The 19,740-nt window shown below is 40.0% G+C and overlaps 1 protein-coding gene across 4 annotated transcripts in view; it reads right to left on the bottom strand.

Moving 5' to 3' along the window:
- Positions 1–19,740, bottom strand: part of PALLD (palladin, cytoskeletal associated protein) — a 375,164-nt gene that overhangs the window by 260,605 nt on the left and 94,819 nt on the right. The window lies entirely within an intron of this gene.

Here is a 19,740-nt window from a genome sequence, read left to right as displayed (position 1 = left end):
GATTTGATGCACAGACATTTTGCTTTTGTTGCCTGTGCTTTGACATACCGCTCCATAACAGTTTTTTCCCTGGCTGCTTTGAGATGCCATTTTTAACATGTGTTAAATTCCTGTGTATAGTTGGGTCTCTTTCTAAACATTTTCTTCTTTTAAATATATTTTATTGATTTTTTTACAGAGAGGAAGAGAGAGGGATAGAGAGCTAGAAACATCGATGAGAGAGAAACATCGACCAGCTGCCTCTTGCACATCCCCCACCTGGGATGTGCCCGTAACCAATGTACATGCCCCTGACCGGAATCTAACCCGGGATCTTTCAGTACGCAGACTGATGCTCTACCACTGAACCAAACCGGTTTCGGCGCTTGGTTGATCTTTTAATTCAAGTGCCATTACCACATTGTGTAATTATTGAGTCTTTTAATTTTAATAACTTGTAGGCCTAATTCTCTTATTACTCTTCTCTCTCAGAATTTCTTGTTGTTCCTCATGAACATCAGAGTAAATAAACAATAATAACAATAGAAATACCTATTACTATTTTTAAAATTAGAATTAAATTTAAATAATTAACAAAGAATCAACATCTTTATAGTGTCAAGGTTTACTAGCCAAGAAAAAGGTAGATCTTTTCATTTATTTAAATCTTATATTGTGGCCTTCAGGGATGTTTTACAGTTTTCTTTGTGTCTTGCACATTTATTATTACACTTATTCCTAGCTATTTTATGTTTGTATTGCTATTGTAAATGGGACCCATTTAAATATTTCTCAATCAAATATTATCTTTAATATTTCTATCTTTTGGAATTGATTGGCTTTTTCCTTGTGGCTTAATTTATAGTCAATTTTCATGTATGTTTCTTGGTCATTTGAAAAGAATGGTGGTTCTATATTATCAGGGTACAGAGTTGAATAACATGTATCATATTAATTATGTTATTTATTCTTTACACTTCAGGTATTTTATTTTGATATATCATGAACTGAGAGTTTCATTGCTTTATAATATCCTTCTGTAATTTCTGCTTAATAGGCAGCTATATGTTCTTTGGTGACTATATATTCATAAATGTTATAGCTTCATTGTGAGTCTTATCATTTAGCATTTAAAATTGCTCTTTTTCTAATTTACTTGTTGGTTTAAATTCCTCCTTATTGGATACGTCATAACTTTACTTTATTTTCAGTTCCCTTTGTCTGGTATGTCTTACTCTTTTAACTCAAACCTTCTGAATCACTTTGACCTACATATGTCTCTATGTATAGGGTTTCATTCTGTGAGGTATTCCACTGCTTCCATCCTTGCTCACCTGGTCCCTGCACCAGGTGTTGTTGCAAAACAATGGATATCGCTTTCTGATATTGCTCTCCAAGTGAGTCCTTCATCTTCAGAGAGAAAGACAGAGTACTTTTCCTGGTGCTTTGTGAGGTCCCAACACCTCATTTTCTTACATTCTATTTCCTGAACAAAGTGTTTGTATCTATCATTTAGGCTTATATTTGCAGTATTTTATTTTTCAGGAATCCCTGTTATTTCTACAATGGACCAGTACTTCCAGATTCAGCTTTAAAGTGATTATTTTTGTAGTGATTCTACTGATACTCAGGCAGTGTGACACACGATCTCTTTTGATGCTCCCAATAATATTGATACCAACTTTGTCAGAGCAGGTACCCCCATAAACAGCTGGGAGAGATTGGGGTAAAGGTTCTCAGAAATTTATTTTCTCATGATTTCTTACACAAGTAGACAATTCGGCTTTCTGGTATAGTGTGGGAAAACTTTGAGGTTGGGAAAAATGTTTTCTAGGGCCCAAAGGACAGAGTTTCAAAATAATAATAATAAGTAAAGTGATAGTAGGTTTAACTCTCTTCTGAAAATGTTTGTTACCCTGGAGAGTTTACTTACTTAGGGAAGTCACGGAATCTGCTTTTCTGGGGAAACATTAATAAAGGAGATCCCATCTCTTTCAAACAGTTTGAGTGTGGTCCTGCCCCAAGGCATGGGTGACCAGATAAGCCTCCTGTGTCATTTCAGGAATCCGGATGATCAAACTTAGGCCCCAGAAGTATGATCTGTCAGGAGATTGTTATCAATGATATTCAGATTTAAAAGCATAAAGTGGCTATGTAACAAGATGCTACCTCACGGGGAAATTCAAGTCAGGATCCGGTTTCAAGCGTGATAATGCTGCTTCTCTCTTGGGGTTAGGGACAGGGTCATTAAAATCAACTTCAAATCACCTCAAGTTAAAGGAAACATTAGAACGTCCACATTTCTTTTCTGGGCTGAGAGAAGGAAGGCAAAGGGGGCCAATCCATGAAAATCTTTCATATTGAGACACCTCAGGATTATGTTTTCTTCCAACCAGAAATTCCCAAGTTGTCCCAAGATTCGACATCTGAATCACGCTGACAAGCAAGATATTGTTTGAATAAGACTGAAATTCTGAACATTCTTAGAGGCTTCATAAAAATCCCCAAGTGGTGGACAAATGCTTATGTTGTGGTCATGCAAAGAAAAGCCCCCTCGCGATTTGGGATTGAGTTTGTTCATTTTATACTTATAGTATCTACACCAAAGGAATGCCGAATCTGGTGTGGGGAGAGGATGGGGAAGCAGGGAGAAAGGGAGGAATGGGGACCAGCTTGTGTGTGTTTGTGTGTGTCTCTGTGTGTGTTAACCTAGAGCCTGTGGAGTCTGAGGAGAGGGAGTGTGTGATACAATAGTTTTGTTTGCTTTTAAAGCAGATTCTTCTGCAGGTCTCTAGTGTGGAGAGCGACTGGAAGGATTTTTAACTTTTTTCCTTGTTAGCAGCACCATCTGTTTACAATGAAAGCTTGGCTTCCCCTCTCTGGCCCAAATGAAAGCCCTAGGGTGCCCATATAAGTCAAACGAATGAAGCATGGGTTTGCGGACCTGAAGGATCACCCTCTTCTGCCTGCACGGGGCTTTCATGGTAGATTTACACAGCCTCTTATTCCTACATAACATCGGGATGATAAGCTTCTAAGAAGCTAAGGTGGGTCACAGGTCACTGGGATTCACAGCCCGGGCAGCTCATCTGCCACTGAATGAAATGATGGACCCCTGGGGTCACACTTGCCAAGAGAGAGGTTGGCAAGTGAGAAAAGAACCCCATCTTTCACCACTTGTCATGGGATTTGGAGACATTTGGGAGAGGGATTTACACACCCAAACAAGACAATATGGAAATGCAGTCTTTGCATCCAAGCTAGAATTGGACTGGAGTTCCAGATAAAAAGGTACGTTCCCATACACAGTAAAGCATCAAGTGAGTCAACAAGAGAAACGTTTCTTGTACCAAAATATCAGGCCTGGGGGCTGGGGTGGGGGATGGGGGTGGGAGGTAGAAGCAAAGGAGTGGAAGATAGAAGCCAGGCGTCCTGCCTTTCCCATTCTGGTCTGTGGTGGGTCATTGCTCCCAGGTGTGGCCCCACTGCTCTCTACCTGGGAGCTGGGACTTTCCTCCCTCTCCTCAGAAATAAATCTCAGACAAGGATTTGGAGGACGATGACAACAGTGAATACGCTGTAATTCTTGACAATTTTTTTTATTAATGATGAGAGAAGTTTTATGTAACAAATGTTATTTGCATGCCATTCGATCAATCAAGTGTATTATATTCATTGTTTATTAAACCCAGCCTCTGCTGGATTATGTGATGGAAGGCCCAGGCCTAAACTTTCAGAGGTTGATCAATGGCTGGGGAAGAGAAACAAAACAAAGCAAAACAAACCCATATGCGTTTGAAACAGCTGCAGGAGAATTACATCGTATCTGCCTGGCTGCAATGTGGTCCCCAAGTTGTGTGCGTCAGAATCGAGTGGATCTCGAGAAAAATGCAGATTCCCATGCCCTGCCACGTGTATTCAGAGGGTCAGAGCAGGGACGGGGGATTTGCATGAGAAAGCCATATCCTCAGTGGTTTGATGGAAATGAACCTCAAAGCCCATTTTGAGAATCACGGGTCTGGAATATTTTTTTACTTTATTATTATTATTTTTTTAAAGGTAGGAGGATAACGGTATTTATTGAGTTTTTATTACTTAGAACTTTTGCACATACAGTGTCATTTAATTATGACCCAAAATTCTGTACCCACAATGTAGTCAGGGTCTGCACCTAAATTCTGGACTCCTTTCTTTGCAAAGGTGCTGCCTCTTCCTGCAAAGGGAGACGGTCATGTTGTGCACGAAGGCTGCCCAGCCTGGGTTTGGCGTGAGCTTGTGCCAGGCTGAGTCTCCTGAGCCAGCTTCTGCATGGCCCCGGGGTTTCTAGCAAAAGCAGATCTGACCATGGTATAACGTTGTCCTATCTTTATTACTCTGTGGCTTGCTTTTTTTCATCCGGCAGTACAATGCAGACATCTTTTTGGTTGGGTTCCCTGGTTTTTTGCCCATTGGAGGACAATTTTTTTGGAACAGCCATGAATGCAAAAAAAAAAAAAAAAAAAAAATATTAAGTATCATTAATCAAGCCTGTTGACTGCATTGTTAACTTGGCGCTAGGGTGGTTTGTGGCTCAGATCCAAGTGAGTTTCTCTCTGTTCCATGGCAGCAGGCTGTGTGTTGTATCCACTAGTCTTCGACATGTACGCTGTGAGTCAAGAAAATGTGTGGATGGATTTGCACAAACTCATCACTATCACTGGAAAAGCTTAAAGAGGACATTCTACTCCTCGTTGGTTAGGAGAACTGTATTTTTCATTATGGAGCAACATGTTTTTGTTTAAGACTAAGTTTGGTTATAGTTATAGCTGGCGTTTTTGAATGTTTACAGAAGATTAGTCCTGGGGTGAACCCAGACTCCTGGATTCTGTTCTTTAAAGGAATCCATTAGCAATAAGATTCAGACGTGTCTGTTCCATCCTAATTAGACCCCTTGAACATTGTGTATGTGTGAGATAACCCCAGAGCTTATTATAAATTACACAGATTCCTTCGTCATTCTCATCCCCCCCACTGTCAAGGCACCATAGACCTGAGGTGGTTTTATTGATGAGCCAGACCACCGTGTGAGAAACAGCAGACCCCCAAACCTCTCCAACCCCACTGTTGCCAGCCCAATCTGAGCCATGATCCTTTCTAGCCCAGACAACAGAAGAGCCTCCTGACTGCTTCCCCACAACAGCAGGTGTCATCATCTTAACATGCAGATGGAGTTAGGTCATTCCCCTGTTTCAAATAACTCCCTGGCTGCCCATTGCGATTGGATTGAGAACAAAAGTCATTGAAATGCTCCATGGGACATGCCTGATGTGGCTACTGCTTACTTCTCCAACACCTCCAGCTTCTTCTGCATTCCTATTTTTCGTTGTTTTGTAATTTCTTTTTGTTGCCTCTGTCCTTTTTTATTTGAGGACAGAAAGAGGGGGTGAGAGAAGCATTGATTTGTTGTTCCACTTATTTATGCATCCCTTGGTTGATTCTTGTATTATGTTCCCTAACCGGGGATGAAACCCACAACCTGGGAGTGTTGGGGTGATGCGCTAACCAACTAAGCTATCTGGTCAGAGCCTGCTTTTTTTCTTTCAGTTCCTGGTTCATGTCACATCTTTCCCATCTAGGGCCTTTGCATCTGTTTCTACATATCCTTCAAGTCTTAGCTCTTGAGTCATCTATCCCCTCAGAAAGTCATCTTGCATTATTGCACTCTGCTTTCCACCACCTATCAGAGATATCCCGTGTCTTTGTGTCCAGTGACTCTCATGCAGAAGGGTGGGCTCCATGAGCAAGTTCATATCTGTAAGCCAGCATCCAATGCAGACCTGGCACACAGTAGCTGCTCAACATGAAAGGAGCAGCCAGGGCCTGGTCATGGCTGGGCATCCACCTCATAAAAAAAAAACTGGACATAGGGTACTCAGCATCCACATATGTTGGTGTTGTATTAAGAGTATGATAAAAATCATTTCCACCTTCCAGGAATCTGAAAATGAACCTGCAGCATACCCAAGAGAAGAAATATGTTCAAGGATTCATAAAAACCTAACAGATGAGGCAGCTGAAGAATCCAGCAGGAGTGAAGCTCATGAATAAACAAATATGTAGTTCATAGTAGCCAGTATATACCTTGGAGGAAAGAACTCATCCTCATGGCTGGGCAGAGGTGACAGATAGAGTGTTTGACCCCTTATGTTATTCCTTCAAACCTTAAAGAAGTGAGTACAGGCCCCTGCCATGTGTGTTCACCATATTTATTGATAGAAGGGATTTATGCATCTCCTAATATTTGAATATGACTGGTCTTTCAAAATTGTTTCTTTTTGCACAACTAGAGGAGTAAAATAGTGACTGAGATGGGTGTGTAACTGAAATATTTTTGATGAGCATTGACATATTGTGCTTGCAGATTGCCTATAATACCTGAAATATTATGGCATGTGCAGTTTTGGCAACAATCATAATATTATGATAAGTTATCATAATCATAAGTTATCTTTTATTGAGAGAAATTAATTATTATCGATATGCCAGACTTTATATGTATATTATTTAATTCCCACAAGAACCTTGTGAGGTTGGTTATATAAGTACCCTTTATAGTGGAAGAAACTAAAGTTTGAAGAAGAATTGGGTAACTTGCTGAAAAGCACAAAATAAGTGAGAGGCCACGATTCATACTCAGGGAGTCTGACTCTTTTCCTAGTCTTTGCTCTGAGTCATCTCATGATTCTCTTCCTTGAACTTGGGCAGATTGCACAAGAGTGCAGATCCCCCACACCTGGATCAGCCTGGTTCCTGCTCTGGTAACTCAGGAGTTTCTCAAGCTCTGAATCCAAAAGTGAGGCAGCTTGTCTTCAAACCACAGGTACCCACAGTGGACTACCTGCTTAAGAAATCAGCTTACCTACCCTACTGGTAGGTAATAACCAGGTTCTAGGATTAAGGACGTGAAAGCCAACTTTTTCTTGGTGTCTGAATCATGTAGGGTTAGGTCAGCTGCATATAATATCTACCCCACCCACCTCCCAACTAAAATCCAAGCAAAAGCCGAAAAGGAGCGACTTACAAATTAAACTAGACAGACATTTATTTATCATATAAAAGAGATCATATATAGTTAGGATGTTTATTTCTATTATAGCATCATCATGATCCACAAGGATTCAAGGTTTCTACTACCTCTTCTGCCCTTATTCATACATAATCTCATTTCTAAAGTGCCTGTTTGAGTGCCAGTCATAATGTCCCTCTTCCAACCAGGAAGAAGGAAGCAGTTAAGAAAGGAAAAGAGCGCATGTCGGCTGTCATTTAAGATTCCCACTGTATCTCCGCTTGTATCTATCACCATGGTGGTCTGGACTTGGTACAATGGACACAGCTAGTGGTTGTGAGCCCTGCATCTGGCTAAACTCAGGGGTTCTGCTACCTGAGGAATGAGGGAGGACTGACTTTGGCACAAGCACTCAGCAATCCGTCCACACTTTTCATTCTCGACTCTTTTATGACATTCGGTAGCAATCATTCCCAAAACTTCAGGGTCTTAAGAATTACCTGGGAAGCTTGCTAAAAATTTAGATTCATGAAGCCACTGTTAAAGATTCTGGTTCAGTAGATTTGGGATGGGGCTCAGTAATCCTTGTGTTTTCTCAGACAGCCTAACCTCCTCACTCAAATGCTTAGGGCAGTGGTTCTCAACCTTTCTAATGACGCGACCCTTTAATACAGATCCTCGTGTTGTGGTGACCCCCAACCATAAAATTATTTTCGTTGCTACTTCATAACTGTAATTTTGCTACTGTCGTGAATGGTAATGTAAATATCTGTGTTTTCCGGTGGTCTTAGGCTCTACAGCAGCGGTTCTCAACCTGTGGGCTGCTGCTGTAGAGCCTAAGATCATCAGAAAACACAGATATTTACATTATGATTCATTAACAGTAGCAAAATTATAGTTATGAAGTAGCAACAAAAATAATTTTATGGTTGGGGGCCACCAAAACACGAGGATCTGTATTAAAGGGTTGTGACATTAGAAAGGTTGAGAACCACTGGCTTAGGGACTCGTCAGCCTCCTGAGAAATACTATCTGAGGTTCCACTTAGAAGGCACGAGAAGCGAATGGAGGGTATGATGAAATCTGTAAAGTTTTATACAGTAGCTAACCTGCTTCTCTGACAGCCACAGTGGAGTTTCCCGACTAAAAGAATTGCAAGTAAATTCTCTTTTGTATTAAGAGGATGAAATAAAAAAATATTATTTCAATTCTGTGAACCACTCTACTCTGAATTAATTTTGGATATATATATTTTTTAAATTTAGGATTCTTTCTTTAAAAATTATCTAATGTAGATTTTTTAAAAAATCTTGAAGGCCTGAAATAAAAATAGTTTTAACCATCTCAAAACATTCATGCAGCAATTAGAATCCATTCTCCAAATGATTTAAAAAGAAGACAAATTAGAGAGGAGTATACAAAATGGATATTCATGGTTACAGATTCCTTGGTCACAAAAATTACAGTTGACTCCTTACAATATAACCCAGTTTAAACTCACAGCCAAAGGAGCACATGAAGAATAGGCAGAACATAAAAACATGCTGTAGCAGTCTTCCAAACCCAAGGAATTTTGAGAGAGAGCAGGAGTGAAAGAGAGAGACAGTGAGAGTGGGGAGAAATGGTGATTTTTTTTAAAACAATCACATCATAAATAACCTTCCCCGGCTAGCAACAAACTCCTTTCATCCATAACTTGGAGGCAGAGACCTCATAAATTGACTGGGATAGTCTTCCCCCATTTTAGCACAAGGCAGTGGTTATTTCAAACCATTGACATGTTTTTCAGAGTGAGTCACTGGTGGGATTCAGAACAACTGACATTCACTGCTTTGGTGAGGGACACCTCAAAGGTAACCCGAGAGGAATCACAAGCACGCCCTTTGCTTGGGGGTAGGTGCAGCCACTTGGTCTTTCAGATGTCCTCTCAGACATCTCTGATTTCGTCCTGAAGATCACTAGTATCGCTGCACATCCCATCTACCTGTAGAGCTGCTTTTGATTATCTAAAGAGAATGAATGTATAAAAAAAAAAAAAAAAAAAAAAAAAAAAAAAGCCTAATCCAAGAAGGAATGTAAATCCAGGCTCTTTGTGCTCTGTTGAAATGTCATGTCAAAACTCAAGAATTCCTGTTGCCACTAAAGGGACTCAGGCCAGATACTGACATTCAGCCCCCAAGTCCTCATGAACCTGTAAGGGGAATGTCTTCATGATTACCAAGAGTAAGTGTGGATAGATGGTAATGAAGATAAATCATCTTTTCCTTTCCTGATATGGGAGCCCTTTGTGGTATAAAGCCACGATGCAGCTTTAAAAAAAAAAAAAAAAAGTCTTTTTTATTTTCATGATGTTTGGATCGACAGTTTATGAAACCAAAGCAGGAATATTATTTTTATTCTTTTTAAAAAATATATATTTTATTGATTTTCCACAGAGAGGAAGGAAGAGGGATAGAGAGCTAAAAACATCGACCAGCTGCCTCCTGCACACCCCCTGCCGGGGATGTGCCCACAAGCAATGTACATGCCCTTGACCGGAATCGAACCTGGGACCTTTCAGTCCGCAGACTGACGCTCGATCCACTGAGCCAAATATTTTTATTCTTAATGTCTTTTATATAAATGTTAAAAGTAATGTTTCAGAAAAGTTATTTTTTATCCTAGCATTTCCCTAGAAATTAGGGCAAAAGTACTCAAAAGATGGATGCATTGCAAGACATAAGAACCAAACCCTATATATATATAGCAGTTTATTTCATTCTCCTAGCCTGTTTCTTTAATCATGTTGCCCTAATTAATCAACCTCTTCATATCCATGCACTAATGATTATTGGCTCCAACTTTCCCTCACATTGGAAGAATCTTGCTGCTGTCTTGCTTTAAATACTGACGGCCTATGGACAATCTCACTGCTGTTGCTTTTTATTCACGAATTCTGTTTCCAACAATTTAAATAGCTCATTGAAAGGGCACTGTCCCACGCCCAGGTGGTTCATCCTGCAGGGCTGTGGAGACACCCATGCTTTTGGAAAGTAGAAAGGCCTTTGTTATTAGGACTTATTTCATTTCATTGTATTTTTGGCTCCTTTATCAGCATGAGGTTCTTTTCTTATGATCCTTTAAAAAATAATAATAATAATAGTGAAAGATACACCCAAGTTAGTGGACAGAATAGGGACCCAACCACATCTGGAAGTGTAGATGAGCAATGAGAGTTCACTACGCATAAGCAAAGGCACAATGAGACCATTTAATACACAACTGAAAAAGCATGCATGATATTTCTAAAGGGGTTTTCACCAGAGTTCCATTTGTTTATTGCTGCTTTATGGTTTTCCAATTGGAGAGAGCTATTTCAAACATGTATGATACACACATGAGCAATTTCCAGAGAAGAAGAAATCTTTGGCAAAACCCACCTAGCAGCCAGCCAGAGGAGCTGCTCGCTCCCTCGCTGGGTCTGGGGGGCTGTTGTTTTGGGCTCTGGGGCTCTCCCCAGGGCAGCACTGTCACGATCGTGGGCCTCCCGTTAATTTATTGCTATTATTACTTTTTAAATATGAGCAACAGAGTCCACAGTGTCTTTTTTTAATAATCGGAAAGTCCAGGACTTTTAAGAAAAAAACAAAAAAAAAACACGATTAAGACCAATGCATGCTTCCACAATAGGAAAAAAAAAAAAGACAACGAGAGGCAGAAATCCAGCCAAGAAGTAAAGAGACTTTTCATTTTCTTCATTAGACTGGAGATTCTCTGCTCGAGTCAAGGCGCCATCCACACAGACAGATTTACATCTGATGGACATTACTTATGACATTACTTAAGCCAAGAAAGAACAGCCGAAACCAAATTCTCCAGCCTTTAAATAAATTCCCAGCTACAAACCAGAAGGATAACACCATTAGGTCTTCAGGGCAGCTGGACCGGAATTCTGTGAATCAAGTTTCTTTTCACAATGTTGGCATGGCCTTTTTTGGATCCATGTATTAATTTATGTGGCATCACTGCCATGTTTTTAAATGGTCTTTGGACACGTGCCCATGAATTAGCTTAATCTAATTCTACCACTTTTATTCCTAATGAGTTCTGGTCTTCGTAGCCAGCATGACTTGGGGCATACATACTCTATATCTCCTAGAAGACTTGGGGTAATCTCAGGGGCTCATTATTTCTAATTACTTTAAATCCGAATCTGTAGTACTGAGCTCACTCCACACACTAGCCAAAGGAGGTAGGATTCTTCTCTCTGCCACTTTCCTCTCGAATATAAATATGTACGTTTCACAACCAGACCCTTGCAGCCAAAATCTAAGACCTGCATCGGTTTTCTGGCAATGTTATCTGGAATACAGGATGTAGCACAATTAACTGTAGAGTGTTGACACACATCCAAAAGATGAGCAAGAGATGATGTGGGTAGGTAACGAGGGCTGGGGCAGGATATAGGGCTGGGGGAGTCCTGAAAAGAATTATGGTCTATGCTCTTTAACTCAGCACAGCCATCAAAAACATTTGGTGCCTCAGTTAAGATCTTTTCTTAGTGACACTTCAGGGTCTCTATTCATACTGGGCATGTAATGAGGGTGACCCACTCATTTGGGGTTGCCCTGAATCTTCTTGCTTTTAGCATTAGGTGTCTTGTGTCCCAAACACCACCACCACCCCCCCCCCCCCGCCCCCCGTCCGCCCTCCACACACACATCCTAATCAAAACCAGGATAATTGGTCACCCGAAAAGGACACAGACACAGATAAGTGTTTGAGAGATATACCCGCAGGCAAGGCATTTCAGAGGGTCATTAGAAATTAGTCCTTCTGTCATGCCATCTCTCAGAACATTTTCATTATTTTCCACTTGTTACCAAGGGAAGCTGGCAAGGAAAAGGCATTCAAGAAGCAGAACTTTCAGCCATTACGCTAGCAAAGTGGACTTTTTAAAGACATAAGCTGGTAGTTCTGAATACTATATGGAGATAAAATATAGAAAAACTTATAAATTCCATGGCTTCAGAGATACGAATCCTACAGTATACACATTCATCTTTTTTCCACACCCCCTTCTTCTGAGGGAAATTCTGTGCTGTGCTGTTTGGCTCTGGGGCCCTAGGAGGAGTTTTCAGAAAGTTCAGCTCAGCTCTGCGAAGCACTGTGCAAACCCCTCCACTCTTTACATTAAGAGCTTCTAATAAGTCAAAAGAAACATTTTTTTCCCCAAGAAGATATTTTGGGTGACACATCTCTGTTTCTCTTGGGTGGGCTACCATGCTGACTTTGAAACAGGTGCAAGGCAATCTGGTTGAATTCAGCTTGCATTTGAGGCAAATGCCTTGACTATTGGACCCAAAGAATAATGTGCAGCTGCACCTTGGATAAAACTATGACACCAGAATGCAGCCAAGAAATACTTTCACCATTGCTCAGCTGTTGAAAATATGGAGGAAAAGAGTGTGTGTGGGGGGGGAGAGGGGGGTCAATATGACACAGGCCATATGGTTCTTGGAGAGTCATCCCCAAATCAGATAAAACTGTGAAGATTTCTCTGGGATGAGAGTTACCATTGTGAGGGAAATTGTGTACCAAGGATGATGGACCCTGGGAACCACCACACGTAGATGGTAGCATATGAGTTCCTTTAATTAGAAGAGCTGATCTTAAAAATCATAGGCTGGGCACTTTTTAAACCAATATTTTAAAGACACTGCTGTGGGAATGTCTCTGTCCCTCTAAACTTCATATGCTGAGTTTTTAATCCCCAATGTGATGGTATTTGAAGGTGTAGCCTTTGGGAGGAAATTATTCCATAAAGGTGCAACCTTCATGATGGGATTAGTGTCCTTATAGAAGAGAAAAGAGAGTGCTTTTCTACTCTCTTTTATGTTCTCTGCTCCATGGGAGGACACAACTAAAAGGCACCTGTCTGCAAACTAGGAAGAGCTTCTTGCCAGGAAGTGACCACACTTGAACCTTCATCTGGAATTTCCAGCCTTTAAAACTGTAAGAAATAAAGGCCTGTTGTTTAAGCCACCCAGTCCATGGTTATTTGTTATAGCAGCCTGCACTGACTAGGACAGACACCTTATTTCTTTACAAAACTGAGCCATTTCAGGAAGTGGAGAAGAGTGGGTGGTGGACATTTTTGGGTTGGTGTATCTGATTTCATTAATGGGGACTGCATCTTCTGAACTCTTCGAATAGGACAAGGAATCAAGAAGCCTTTAAAACCTCTGGTGACATGACACCAGAAACTAGAAAAATTTGTAGATAGTGTTAGCACATATCCCCAGGTAATTGTGCATTAAAATGATATTGGAAAAGCAAAACCTAAAAATAGATAAAAGACAAAAAAGGTAGCCTGCAGAATTTGTCATTTGTACTAGATCATAGAATAAGACTCCATAGGTCTCAGTTTTGGTGATAAGTAGTCTGACAGACCTGCAAAATATATATATATATATATATATATATATATATATATATATATATATATATGAAGTTGAGAGTTGATGTGATTTTGATGTTGAGGGTTTTTTTTGTTGTTTTGTTTTGTTTTTGTGCTTTGTTGTTTTGTCATATATTAGCAGGAAAGGGAAAGGTCCTACTCCTGTGTTTGAGCTTCAGGGACTCTGGCAGCTGGCCCCCTGGCAAGATAAGATGGAACACAGTTTATAGGATCAGAGGCAACCGATTCAGGTCAGTGGGGAGTGATTTATAGCCAAGAGTTCTTGAACAAGCTTAGACTTCACCCACAGATTGGTGGAATGACCTGAATTTTCATTGTTGGTGGAGCTCATTAGAGAAAAGAAAGAGAAAGAGGCAACTGTGGCAATCCTCGGGACACAAGATCAAATGGTAGAGTTTGGCTGAGGCTCTTAGAGTAAACTTGAGAACTAGAAAATACTCTGTTGATGTTATCAGATCCAGACCAGCAAGGGCGTGGTCACTGATGGCCAAGGGTCCACCCAGAGTCATCTGACAGTCATAGACAGCTTCCAGGATTGGTCACAGTCTGGTCAAAGATTAAACCTTAGGTATTAGCAAGTGGGAGACGGTTTTGACATTCCTGCTGCTGAATATTTAACTTAAGGATTATTGCAGATTCCCCAGCTTTGCTCTCAGCTTGCCTTGGAAAGAATTTTTCAGCTCAGCAGAAGACAGGAAGGAACTGGGTGTTGAGGCATGAACCGGAAGAAAGCCTGGGTGCCTTGTGGGGATGGCTCCTTCTTCGTAGAGAAATGCAATGACTTCAGTAAGACAAAATTTGGTAAGGCATTTTCAGCTTTCCCCTTCCTCATTTTCTACTCTCCTATGACTATTGTACTGATCAGAGTAGTGGTTGGAGAAAAATGAAAGATACTAAAATAAATGCCAGGGTTTCATTTAAGTTTGGGCGCAAAAAAAACAAAACAAAAAAAAAACCACCCCAAATTAATATGACCAAAACAATAACAACAACCAAACAGTTCTGGATATGGGAGAAGGGCTAAGAGAACAAAGAGACTGAGAGACTGGAGTAAGGGTTGGGGAGAGGAGAAATATCTAATGAAGATTTTAAAATAAATTTTGATGTGTATTAAACTATGTAATTCATCCTCAAGATACTTCAGAAAGCACTCACATGATATTTCAAGAATTTCAAATATGAATCTGTTTTACTTTGGGAAGTAATACCATGCTGCTATAAGTCAGGAAGTCTCAGTCTCAGGGAGACTAACACTATAGTACTTCATGAACAGTAGGGCATTTTGGAGGAGAAGATGAAACCATCTTGAGATTCAGATCTGGGCTCATTAAGTGAGTGATGGAGCTTACTATGAGCACATCCGATTCGTGCCTCTGAAAAATTGTGCAATTTTTGTTATAACAAAATGGTCAACCCCTGAGCCACCTTGGCTGGGCAAGGAGACAACTCTTTAAATGGTAGTGGGAGGCCATATTTTCAACCTCATGGACTGTGAAACAGAGAAACATATCAGCAAAGCAAGGGAGACAGAGCAGCAGAATCCTGAGGGTGTTGAGTTCTTTGTTGTTATTTGTTTCTGAGGCCCACTTCTTGGGTTCTCTTATCCTAATAAAAATGTTTTATTTTGCTTATGCTACTATAGGTTGATTCTTTGTTTTGAGAAACCAAAATAGTTCTTTTATAAGACCCACAAATCATTAGTATTAATATTATAAAGGAATTGGTGACAGCTTGACCCAGCCTCTCGACTGGATTATGTTAGGTTTGTCACCCTCGACAAGTTACTTAAGCTTCCTGTTTTCTCAGCTGTAACATGGAGAGGATAATTTTATCAGCCTTATACATCTGTCATAATTAAATGTGCCAGTAATATATGTAAAGCACTGAGAACAGTGCCTGACCCTCAACCAAAATTATCTATTGTCACTTTTTACTGAGACTCTGGTTATTAAAACTTTATAAGGATCTGCCATAGTCAATTATTTAATTTTTACAGAAAAAAAACACCTCATATTGAGTATGAGCAAACTATCAAAAATGTACAAAATACTACATATATAGTTGTATAGCAAAAAGCCTGAAAACCAAAAACGTGAACAGTAAATTCCTCTGGTGGCAGGAATTCCTTTTTTATATATTTATGTTATCTAAATTTTTATATATTTATGTTATCTAAATTTTTATGAGAAGAAAACAATTTTATTTTATTTTGGGGGGTAACAGTAGTACTGAGAGTGTAGGTGGAGAGACCAGGTGGAGAAAAACAATGCTCATTGCAGACCCCCAGATGTACGTATCCAAGCTCCAAAAAGTTCTGCACTGCTCATCCTTGGTTTAGGCTCCCTTGCTTACTCTGTGGGTCATTTTCTTGGATTGTCCTCACGAACATTTATTACAGCACTCAGTGTCCCTTGCCTCAAGCATTGGCCCATTTTTTAGTGTCCCATGTGCTGGTTCCCAAGCAACTGACTATAGCCTGACAGTTGGCTGGGAATATTTCCTTGGTGCTTAAATCTTTAAATTTTTATACAACATGAGGACATAAAGAAAACATTCATTGATATTTTTTACTTTGGACTAAATAAATTGTCCTAAACCTTTAAAAAATTTTTTTTGAATTTTTGGATCACTCCTTAGAGACTAGACAGCCTCCTCAGTCACTTGTCATGAATTTGGAGGCTTTTGACTTTCATTTTGAATCACCTAGCAAACTTTTAAAAAATATGGGTTCCCTTCCCAGAGGTTCTCTCCTGACTAGTCCAGGATGGGGGATGGGCATGGGGATTTGTTAAAGCTCCCAAATGAATCTAATGAGCGGCAGGCTCAAGAACGTCTGCTACATGGGCTGAACACAGGGTCCAAGTCAGAGCAAAGGTAAGATTATTCTGAATGCTCTGGAGTGACCACCACACACATTCCATGTCAGACAGTTGACTACCTACTTGATCATGCTTCTGAATGGGAGGAGCTCCTTTCAACAAAAACAAATTCAGTTTTAGATGGCATGCGCATGCAAGGATTTTAATTAAAATCAAAACAACAGAGCTTTGCAGAAAACTGTATCAGTTGAGAACTTTGGTTTTTTTTTATCCTCTATTTGCAATCCTATCTATAATAATAAAGAGGGGATATGCAAATTGACCATCACACTGTAACAAAATGGCTGCAACCACAGTGGAGGTGGGGAATCTCTTAAAACAAGGTGGCTGCATCCACAGGGGAGGCCAAGATCCCATAATGAGCCTTAACGAGCAATCAGCAGGGACCTGAGGCTGTGCCCCTCCCCAGCCTGCTGGGGCTTGACAAGGGACCTCAGGCCACACCCCTGCCCTGCTGCCAGTCTGGGGGAACCTCAGGCCACGTCCTTGGCGGAGCTTGACAGGGCACCTCAGACCATGCCCTCTTCCACAACACCAGACCTGGGGACCTGAGGCTGCACCCCATGCCATGTGGGGCTTCACGGGGACCTCAGGACACACCCCCCACACCCACCTGTGGGACTTGATGGGGGACCTCAGGGTGTGCCCCCACCCCATCCCGGGCAGGGCACCTCAAGGCATGCCTCCTGGCCTGGGCTGGGGGACCTGAGGCTGAACCCCCCCACCCAGTGGGGCTTGACAGGGGTGGGGCCAGCCGGGTCTGGATCTTCATGATTTCAAGGTGTGCACAAGTGGGCGGGGACTTGACTCTGGACCCCTTGGCGCACACCAGACTCTGACAGGAGGGAGATTCTCATATACATTTTATTAATTTTCTTTCATCTCTGACACTTCTATTATAGAGAAAGGGCAATAGCAATGTTAAAATATTTCTTCTAATGAATTCCCTTTTAATGTGCATGAATTTCATGCACCAGGTAACTAGTTCTTGAGTCTGCCAGGCATTCTCTCAGAGCCTCATTAGGACTATGTCTGAATTTCAGATGAATCACCAATGACATTGTTAGGTAGCAAGCATTTCTATAGTAGAGTTCTTTCCAGTCCTTCATGACAGGAATTCTCAGAGACATGCATTTTATTAAACCTGTTCATTATTAAATCACATGCACTTTTAATATTCCTATTGCAACATAATAAACTTACACTTTATACAAATATGCTCTTTGTTCTTCCAATTTCTCTGTGCCTTAAAAAAGCATTGTTAGTCTGCTAATGTAACTATTCTTTTTTGTTATGTCTAGGGATGTTCAAATTAAATTCAGACACTATTATATCATTTTTTTCATATTGTTGGACTTATTATTAAACTGGCCACGTTAAGTTTTCCATTTGTAAGATTTTATGCGATTTCTCTGGAAGTTGGTTGTTCTTTCTTTTTTAAATTGATATTTAGAGAGAATGAAAGGGAGAGAAAGAGAGAGAGACACATTGATGTGAGAGAAACATCAACAAGGGATTTAGCTCATTACCCGGGCATGTGCCCTGACTGGGAATCAAATCAGTGACCTTTTTCTTATGGTAAGTTGAGATACCTCCTTTGATTGGATTCTTATCTGGTCTAAATTAAATTAGAACCCAACAAAATAAAGATAATGGATGCGTGGTTTGCTCTCCATCCTTATGACTATCCTTGATCAAGAGAGAAATTTATTTATTTTCAAGTGAATTTTTGTCCCTGTTGATTTATGGAACCTTCCTGAAGTTATTGTCTAACCCTTTATTCCTATAGCACTAGTCAGGCTTGTTTGCTTTTTTCTCTTCTTGTTTCTCATCACAACTCTCATAAACTAGATTCTTAAGGGAGGGTTTTCAGAGTTACTGAAAGACAAGGAGTCTAATGTAGGTTAGAATTTACCAGTTATGTTTCATAGTTAATCCCATAGATACTTTTGGATATAAAAGATTTCATGTTCAAATATGTTTAGAAAATGCTGCAGATTCTGTTTCTTTTGTTAGAGATTTACAAAGCTCATTAGTATATATCCATTCTCTGAAATGTCTGCAATAAAAAAACTGCTTAGCTTGCTTATTTCAACATTTCTCAAACTATCTTAACTACAGAACCACCCCCCTCCCCTGACCTTTTTTTTTTTTTTTTTTTTTTTTTTGAGAAGGGTTGAATTTATCAGCTACACAAGTTGGGCATGTCACTTAACTTTTTAAAACTTACTTGCCTCATTTTTAAAAAAGGAATAATACCTGCCCCTACACCTAGTGAAAATCCTTTGTAGACTGAAGGTTACTATAAAAATAATAAGAAATATCCTGAGCAAAACATGAACAAACTTAGAGTTATGATGTAGAGGTCTTATATTTTGAAAAATAGTTCTTTTTTTATAATGGTTTATAGGATATGATAAAAGTTTACTGACAAATTATACATTCATATTTACTGGAAGTATTTTTTTTTTTTTTAGAAATAGTTCTTTCTGTACTTACTGATAAATTGTAATAAAATGTTATTGACAAAATTATACCTTCATCATTAATTGGACACATCTTCATTTAAAGAAGGTTTGACAACTCTTCTTCAAGACTCTACTCAGGAACAAATCAATAGCCTTTAAAATACTTCAGAACATAAAGTTTTCTGTATAAATAGTCTTAGATAAAGAAAAAAACTCCTGTAATTTTTTTTATCAGGAAAATAAATCCTGAGACATTTTGAATTGTAACTTAGCCAGGCCAAGAATGCTTAATTGGGTTATTAAAATGTTGATAAACAGTGGATGTTTCCAGATGGTACTGGGTTGTACAGTATCTTTCAAAGATTCTCCACAGTCAAGCCAAAGTTAGAAATAAATGTGGACTTGACAGGACTAGAATTTCTATTTAGAGTAGTTAATCCACGCCTGGAATATCACTGCATAATTTTAATACCTTTGGGTACATTTCTTTCCAAAACGGGCCTCCAGGAATCATATTTTTCTGCAGTCCCACAAATAATAATAGTCCCTTATTTTTCAAGGTAATTTGTATTTTCATTTCCCTGGCAGTTTCTGAAATGGCAGAAAAGGAGTCTGGACATGCAGTACACTAAAGATAGGTGAGGCTAGGCTGAGCAGCATCAGTGGAATGCAGGTGACACTGAGGTAAATCCATGCGTGCCTGCACACCGGGTAGGACCTCCCTGTGGGTTCCCTTCACACTTTACCTCGCCTAATTGATGGAACTTAGTTCAAAGTTCACACCCTCCAGAAAGTTGTCTGGAGTCCCTGCTTCTCTGGGTTCCCATGGACCTGAACACATGTCTCTTACAGCAGCAGTCACCCTGGGTGGTACTTGCTTACTTACCTGCTTATCACCCTCACTCAACT

The sequence above is a fragment of the Pipistrellus kuhlii genome, unplaced genomic scaffold (genome assembly GCF_014108245.1).
Source record: "Pipistrellus kuhlii isolate mPipKuh1 unplaced genomic scaffold, mPipKuh1.p scaffold_m20_p_8, whole genome shotgun sequence".
In the NCBI taxonomy this organism is placed as follows: domain Eukaryota; kingdom Metazoa; phylum Chordata; class Mammalia; order Chiroptera; family Vespertilionidae; genus Pipistrellus; species Pipistrellus kuhlii.
This window is presented reverse-complemented; position numbering and strand designations above follow the sequence as displayed.